General features: G+C 47.9%; 1 non-coding gene across 1 annotated transcript; it reads right to left on the minus strand.

The window, feature by feature from the left end:
- Positions 1-3,938: 3,938 nt before the first annotated feature.
- LOC142862239 (U6 spliceosomal RNA) lies at positions 3,939-4,045 on the minus strand. Its single transcript, XR_012913315.1, has one exon. It is a non-coding gene; the product is annotated as a U6 spliceosomal RNA (small nuclear RNA).
- Positions 4,046-8,871: the final 4,826 nt, after the last annotated feature.

Consider the following 8,871-nt stretch of genomic DNA (forward strand, 5'->3'; position numbering starts at 1 on the left):
AGTGTTGGATTTTGGCAATGCTTCCCCTGTGTCTATTGAGACGATCGTGTGGTTTTTCTTTTTATTTTATTGATGTGATATATGACATTAATTGATTTTCAGATATTAAACCACCTGGCATCCCTTGGGCAAATCTCACATGGTCATGATGTATAATTCTTTTTATTTTATTTTATTTTTTTTGAGACAGAGTCTCACTCTGTTGCCCCAAGTAGAGTGCAGTGGCATTGTTATAGCTCACTGCAACCTCCAACTCTTTGGCTCAAGCAATTCTCCTGCCTCAGCTTCCCGAGTAGCTGGGACTACAGGTGGGCATCACCATGCCTGGCTAATTTTTCTATTTTTAGTAGAGACGGGGTCTCACTCTTTTTTTTCTTTTTTTTGAGACAGAGTCTCACCCTGCCGCCCAAACTAGAGTGCCTGAAGGCTTCCTGGAGGAGGTGATGAGTGGAGTCTGCACCAGGAAGTGGCATCAAGAAGCCCATAGGGGGCTGGGCGAGGTGGCTCAGGCCTGTAATCCTAGCACTCTGGGAGGCCAAGGCAGGTGGATTGCTCAAGGTCAGGAGTTCAAAACCAGCCTGAGCGAGAGCGAGACCCCCGTCTCTACTATAAATAGAAATAAATTAATTGGCCAACTAATATATATAGGAAAAATTAGCTGGGCATGGTGGCGCATGCCTGTAATCCCAGCTACTCGGGAGGCTGAGGCAGCAGGATTGCTTGAGCCCAGGAGATTGAGGTTGCTGTGAGCTAGGCTGACTCCACAGCACTCACTCTAGCCTGGACAACAAAGTGAGACTCTGTCTCAAAAAAAAAAAAAAAAGAATCCCATGGGGTGGGTGTTGAAAGCTCAGGGAGCAGTGAGAGCTGAGGATGAGGGTTTGGAGCATTCTCCTCCCCTTTTTTCATCCATCTCTGCTCACTTCCTCTTTCCCTCCCCCTTTTATCCTTTGGTTCTCCTTGTCACCTTCCCTGCAGTGTGCCAGCCTCCCCGACCCCACCCTCCATCCCCAGTCCAGGCCCATCGCTCACCAGACCTAGGTCCCTATTAAGCGCTGGTCCTGGTATGTGTAGATTCCAAGGGAAAGGAGGAATTTTCCAAACTGCTCTCAAATCAGGAGAGCCCAGGCGAAGACGGGGAAGGAGCCTTTGCAGGCACAAATTCCTGACCTTTCTGGTGTCGCTACACCCATGTGGCACCTGCAGTGCTGACCCCTGCAGCCTCGTGGATAGCACACGTCACGTGTGTATTTTGTTTTGTTTCATAGTGTTATTCGTTTCTGATTATATAATCAGAGCTGCACACACCACTACTTTTCCTCGTCTTGTATTTAATCTTATTCTTACTATACCAGGTGTACACTGTAGAAAAATCAATATGCACAAATAAGACAAGGAGGTAGTCCAGCAGCTGGGACAAGAATGCAGAGTTCAGAGCCAGATGGGGTAGTGACTTCGTCTCCTTGTGCCTTGGTTTCCTCATCACAAAGTAAGTATAATTATCATTTCTAATTTGCAGGTGCGGAGCACATGGTGTATGCTATGTAAGTGTTTGCTATTATTATTGAAAAGTATGGCTGGGTGCGGTGGCTCACGCCTATAATCCTAGCACTCAGGGAGGCCGAGGCGGGCGGATTGCTTGAGGTCAGGAGTACGAAACCAGCCTGAGCAAGAGCGAGACCCCGTCTCTACTATAAAAATAGAAAGAAATTAATTGGCCAACTAATATATATAGAAAAAAATTAGCCAGGCATGGTGGCGCATGCCTATAGTCCCAGCTACTTGGGAGGCTGAGGCAGGAGGGTTGCTTGAGCCCAGGAGTTTGAGGTTGCTGTGAGCTAGGCTGATGCCATGGCACTCACTCTAGCCTGGGCAACAGAGTGAGACTCTGTCTCAAAAAAAAAAAAAAAAAAAAAAAAAAAAAAATTAAATGTAAAGATAAAAGATAGAAAAAATAAAAAAGGAAACAATGTATCTATAATTCTATGAGCCTGAGATAAGTACTATTAACCCCTTGGGACATAGCCTTTCACAGTTTTTCTATGTGTATATACTTTATAAACATGGTTGGTCCCACAACTTGGTATATGATATGGTCACAACTCTTATTTTCCCAATTCTCTTAATTGCTCACGCTTGCATATGCCTTATTGGCGAGAAATCCAGAATCTTGAAACCACTCTGAATTATCCAGAAATATGGGGGACTCTCGCCATGCCTGGAATACTTCATGACTGCTATTGCTCCCTATGACCACATGGTGTCGCTATTGAAGCCTGTTCTAACCAGCCCTCAGGACGCGCTGGTGAACGATGCTTGCCGAAAACGTGCCAAACAGCGAGGAGGGTTCCAGGCTTGGGATTCCAAGCTCGCCGCTGTCAGAATTCAGCAGCTCTTTTTTTTTTTTTTTTTTTTCCTGCACACTTTCTGCTATCTATTGACCGCTAGCTTCAGGAGCCCTGGGTTGGGACTGCTTCTGGCATGTGCCACCTTCTAGTTGCAGAACCTCAGAATTTCCTCTCCTCCCTGGGAGGCCACACCAGGAGCTCGCTTGAACCCTCCAGACACAGAGGCCCCGAGGCGGTTAGCCCTCCGTGGAAGACGTTGTCTGCTCACCCAGCGACCAGGGTCTTTCCCCTTCTTCCTCACAGACAGAGGCGGCCACCTTCCCAGCTTCTCTTGCCGCTGAGGCACGGACAGGTGACTGGATCCTGGCCAATGGGCCCTGAGGGGACACTAGCTGGGGGATTTCTAGAAAGGATTCTCCTCCCTAATAAACACACATTTCAGGAGGGATCCCCTTCCCTCTTATGTGTGTGGTGGACACACCTCAAGATGGAGGCCGTGGTGGCCAGCCTGAGAGATGGTGGCATTTGTGCCCTTGGCTAGTCCCCTCCCACGAAGAATCACAGCCGGCCTGTGTGGCCAGCAGACCACAGCAAAATGGAGACCTGGAAGGCTAGGTCATGCACGGCGTTGCGGTTTCTGCCTTGGTACCTGCTGGATCGCTCCCTCTGGAGAAAGCCGGGTGCCATGCTGTGAGGACACTCCAGCAGTCCTGTGGAGCGGCCCATGCGGACAGCCACGCCAGCCTGCCAGCCACGTGGGGGAGCCCCCTTGGAACAGGGGCGTCCAGCCCCAGTCAAGCCTTCAGATGACAGCAAAGAGGAGAGACCTTGAGCCACAGCCACCCGTCTAAGCTGCTCCCCAATTCCTGACCCACTGAAACCCCAAGAGATAATGAATGAGTACTATTGTTTAAAGCCATGAGTTTTGGGGGGGGTTGTTACACAGCAATAGGTAAGTAACCAAAGGCCAACACTGTAAAGATTTCAGAGAAGAAAGATGAAAAACACTGGAGTGTTTTATGATGTCCGGTGTCATGGAATTAACCAACCTTGAAACTGCTTATTTCTTGTCTTCTCATGGGAGATAATTAATGAATATCTTTGCTTAGCTGCTGTTAGGTCTGCTGTTACTTGCAGCCAAAGGCATCCTTATTGATCCATCTTCTATTTTCTTCTCCTTCTTTTTTTTTTTTTTGTATTTTTTTTTATTTCAGCATATTATGGGGGTACAGATTTTAAGGTTTCAATAAATGCCCATTTCCCTCCCTCCCCCCAAAAGTCTGAGTCTCCATCATGACCATCCCCCAGATGGTGCACATCTCACTCATTATGTATGTATATACCCGCCCCCCTCCCCCCTCCCACCTGCCCAATACCCTATTACTGTAGTACCTATGTGTCCACTTAGGTGCTACTCAGTTAATACCAGTTTGCTGGAGAATATATCTGGTGCTTGTTTTTCCATTCTTGAGATACTTCACTTAGTAGTATGGGTTCCAGCTCTAACTAGGAAAATATAAGATGTGCTATATCACCGTTGTTTCTTAGAGCTGAATAGTACTCCATGGTATACATATACCACATTTTATAAAAAATATGGAACGCTTCACGAATTTGCGTGTCATCCTTGTGCAGGGGCCATGCTAATCTTCTCTGTATCGTTCCAATTTTAGTATATGTGCTGCCGAAGCGAGCACTTCTTCTCCTTCTTATTTTTTTTTATTAATTTTTTTGAAACAAAGTCTCACTCTTGCCTGGGCTAGAGTGCCATGGCGTCAGCCTAGCTCACAGCAACCTCAAACTCCTGGGCTCAAGCAATCCTCCTGCCTCAGCCTCCCGAGTAGCTGGTACTACAAGCATGCGCTACCATGCCCGGCTAATATATTTTAGTTGGCCAATTAATTTCTTTGTATTTTTAGTAGAGATGGGGTCTCGCTCTTGCTCAGGCTGGTCTCGAACTCTGGAGCTCAAACGATCCGCCCATCTCAGCCTCCCAGAGTGCTAGGATTATAGGCGTGAGCCACCGTGCCTGGTGATCCATCTTCTAAAAGAAGACTCCCTGAGGATTTTTTTTTTTTTTTTTTGAGACAAAGTCTCGCTCTGTAGCCCCGGGTAGAGTGCAGTGGTGTCATCATAGCTCACTACAACCTCCAGTTTCTAGGCTTAAGTGATCCTCTTGCTTTTAGCCTCCTGAGTAGCTGGGACTACAGGTGCGCTAGCTACCTGGCTACTCTTGCTCAGGCTGGTCTGGAACTCCTGAGCTCAAGCGATCCTCCCACCTCAGCCTCCCAGAGTGATACGATTACAGGCGTGAGCCACCGCGCCCGGCTTCCCTGAGGATTTCTGACAAGTGATTCCCAGGTGATTTCCTGTCACTTTTTATTTTGTGAGGCTGGACATTTCTTTTGCTAAAAACAGGGCGGGGGGGGGGGAGAAAAGGAAAAAAAAAAAACACAAATATAAACTCTGATGAGAGTCTCTCTGGAAGGGCCCCACCAAAAATAATCTCAAATGAACCTCTGTATTATTCAGAGTTCATGGGGGCAAGTAGCCAAATAAGTTATGACTGGCCAGCTCCCAGGTCTTTTATTTATTTATTTAGAGACAGAGTCTCGCTTTGTTGCCCAGGTTAGAGTGAGTGCTGTGGTGTCAGCCTAGCTCACAGCAACCTCAAACTCCTGAGCTGAAGCAATCCTCCTGCCTCAGCCTCCCACATAGCTGGGACTACAGGCATGCGCCACCATGCCCGGCTAATTTTTTCTACATATATTAGTTGGCCAAGTGATTTCTTTCTATTTATAGTAGAGACGGGGGTCTCACTCTTGCTCAGGCTGGTTTCGAACTCCTGACCTCGAGCAATCCACCCGCCTCAGCCTCCCAGAGTGCTAGGATTATAGGCGTGAGCCACTGCGCCCAGCCAGTTATTTATTTATTAAGACAGGGTCTCACTGTCTCCCTGGCTAGAGTTCAGTGGCACCATCATAACTCATTGCAACCTCCAACTCCTGGGCTTAAGCAATCCTCCTGCCTCAGCCTCCTGAGTAGCTGGGACTACAGGCATGTGCTACCATGTCTGTCTCATTTTTCTGTTTTTTGTAGAGACAGGGTCTCGCTCTTGCTCAAGTTGTCTTTTATTTATTTTTATTATTTCAACCTAAATAAAATCATCCTGGACATGGTTTTGTATACACTCTTACGGAACACCTTCTGATCAACATAGACTAACATCACGATGTACACGGCTGCCTGGTGCTCCATGGTATGGAGGGACCATAATTATTTAACCAAATCCTGAAATTGGAAGTCTAGAATGTTGCCACTTTTTTGATATTACAATTACCACATTTACTTTTTTTCCCCCAGTGGTAAAATATACATAACATAGAATTTACGATTTAACCTTTTTTAAGTGTACAGTTCAGTGGCATTAAGTGCATTCGAGTTGTTGTGCAACTGTCACCACCAGCCATCTCTGGAACCTTTTCATCATCCCAAACTGTCGCTCTGTGCCCATTAAGCAATAATTCCTGATTGCCCCCTCACTCTCCCTGGCCAGTCCCTGGTAACTTCTTTTTTACTTTCACTGTCTATAAATTCACCGATTCTGGAAACTTCACATAAGTGGAATCATGCAATAGTGTCCTTTCGTGCCTGACTTATTACACTTAGCATAATGTTTTTAGGGTTCATTCATCTTGTAGCATGTATCCGAATGTCCTTTCTTTTTAAAGATTGAGTAATATTCCATTGCCCTCATATCCCATATTTTGTTTAGCCATTCATCCGTTGGTGGACACTTGGGTTGTTTCCACCTGCTGGCTTTGTGAATAATGCCGCTGTGAACACAGGTGCACGAGTATCTGTTCAAGTCCCTGCTTTCCATTCTTTTGGGTCTACACCCAGAAATGCACATTTACTTTTTTTTTGAGACAGAGTCTCATTTTGTTGCCCAGGCTAGAGTGAGTGCCATGGCGTCAGCCTAGCTCACAGCAACCTCAAACTCCTGGGCTCAAGCAATCCTGCTGCCTCAGCCTCCCAAGTAGCTGGGACTACAGGCATGTGCCACCATGCCCAGCTAATTTTTTTCTGTATATATTAGTTGGCCAATTAATTTCTTTGTATTTATAGTAGAGACAGGGTCTCGCTCTTGCTCAGGCTGGTTTCGAACTCCTGATCTCTAGCAATCTGCCCGCCTCGGCCTCCCAGAGTGCTAGGATTATAGGCGTGAGCCACTGTGCCCAGCCACGGGTGCACAAGTATCTGTTCAAGTCCCTGCTTTCCATTCTTTCGGGTCTACACCCAGAAATGCACATTTACTTTTAAGGGAAAGTGATTTTGAATGTATCGTGCCTCAGTTTACAAACACTGCAGCCTCTGCAGCCGGCGTGGGAAGGATTTGCAGCCAGCACGGGAAGATCCGTCCCATCCCCCTTCCTCCTGCATGGCTGGGGGCTCCAGACCACGCACGCACGAGGTCACCTTCCCCAGCCGGCACTGTTCTCTCTCTGCAACCGTGTCACCTGCCGGCATCCATGCGGGAACTCTTCTGTTCTTCGCAAAGCAGGACTTCTTGGTTCTGGCTCCCGCGTGGAGGGTCAGAAGGCTGCTGCAGTAGCAGTTTTCTTCTGCCCAGCGATTCCTGGAGAAATCTGTGGGATCTACTTCCCGGGCCTGCGGCTGAGTCAGGACAGACGTGTGCCCGAACCGTGAAGCTGAGTAGACTCCCAGTCCCTCCACGACGTCACCACCGACGTCCCAACAGGGAAGCCGAGGCCCAGGGTGGTGAGTGCGCTCTTGGTGCCTCACTGTGCGGGGACCCAGGCTTCCTTCCTCCCCCGGGACGCTGTGCCACCCCTGCTGCTTGACTCCTGAGTTCTCATGCAGCTCTCCTGGCCAGCACCTCCTTCTTTTATCTTCTTTTTTTTTAATTTTAAAAAATATTTTTCCTTTCTCTTTTGCATTTTTGCAAGTTCGGAGTTGATGCACCACCTTCCTGATTGGACCGACTCTGGGAGTTCTGACCTGTGAGCCGCTCCTCCGTCCCCAACCGGCCTGAGAGCCACAGCAGGGTGGCGTTCTGGTCTGGCAAAGGCAGCCCTGGAGAGGGGGGCTGTGGCCAGCCCCGTCCGGGGCAGCGGCCTCGCCGGCTGGTGTGCAGCTGGCACAGGCGTGAGGGCGTGAGCGTGGGTGCGGGTGCTCGTGCGCCGGCTTCCTGCTCAGGCGCCTGTCCCTCTGGCTGTGGCCCCGCCGCCCACTCTCAGCGCAGGGGCCGAGACCACGGTCAGGGAAAACCCCATTTTATGTAACAGACGCAGCACTTCCTCAATACCAGGCAAAGTTCTAGGCATTCTTCAAACATTATCTTATTAAAGCCACAAAAATCCCATGAGGTATGTACTGTTTTTAACCTCCATTTTATAGATGAGGAAACTGAGGCACGGAGAGACAAAGTGATCTGCCTAAGGTCACATGGCCAGTGAGTAGTGAGTCTAACTCCAGGGAACAAGACCTTAGGCACCAGGAGTTTAGGCTGCCTGTGCATGCTCGTGGTGGAGGGTCTGATTTTTTCTTTCTTTCTTTTTTTTTTTTTTTTTTTTTTCTCCCCACCCCCCACTTTTTTTTTTTTTTTTTTTTAATATCAACTTGCTGGTGATCTTTTTTTTTTTTTTGAGTCACAGTCTCACTCTGTTGCCCAGGCTAGAGTGAGTGCCGTGGCGTCAGCCTAGCTCACAGCAACCTCAAACTCCTGGGCTCCAGCGATCCTCCTGCCTCAGCCTCCCGAGTAGCTGGGACTACAGGGACGTGCCACCATGCCCGGCTAATTTTTTCTATATATTTTTAGTTGTCCAATTAATTTCTTTCTATTTATAGTAGAGATGGGGTCTCACTCTTGCTGAGGCTGGTTTTGAACTCCTGACCTTGAGCAATCCACCTGTCTCAGCCTCCCAGAGTGCTAGGATTACAGGCGTGAGCCACTGCGCCTGGCCAGGAGGGTCTGATTTTGAACTTGCCTTTGTTCCCAAGACCATCCACAGCCAACCAACCGAGGGAGGATCCAAGCAAGTGGAGGACGCCAAGGACCATTATCATCATCATAACCATAACAACAGTGGTCAACACTCACTCAGTGCTTCCCACATGTCAGGCTCTATGTTGGGAACATTATATGCATTTATATTAATTCTTCCTCACAGTTAATTCCTGCAATACATGTTAGTATTCTCCACCACAAATGAGAACACTGAAGCTCGGAGAGGTTAGGGACTTCCCCAGGGCATACAACTAGGAAGTAGCAAAACTGGAATTTGAATTCAGGCCTGTCAGACTGCAAAGTTCACACTCTTGCCATGTTGCCAGATTGATTTTTTTGTTGGTTTGCTTTACCTTTTTTTTTTTTTTTTTAAGAGATGGGTCTTGCTATATTGCCCAGGCTGTCCTCAAACTCCTGGGCTCAAGTGGTCTTCTCACCTCGGCCTCCCGAGTAGCTGGGACTATGCACAGCTCCTTTAACTTAAAAAAAAAA

This window comes from Microcebus murinus, chromosome 18 (genome assembly GCF_040939455.1).
Source record: "Microcebus murinus isolate Inina chromosome 18, M.murinus_Inina_mat1.0, whole genome shotgun sequence".
NCBI lineage: Eukaryota > Metazoa > Chordata > Mammalia > Primates > Cheirogaleidae > Microcebus > Microcebus murinus.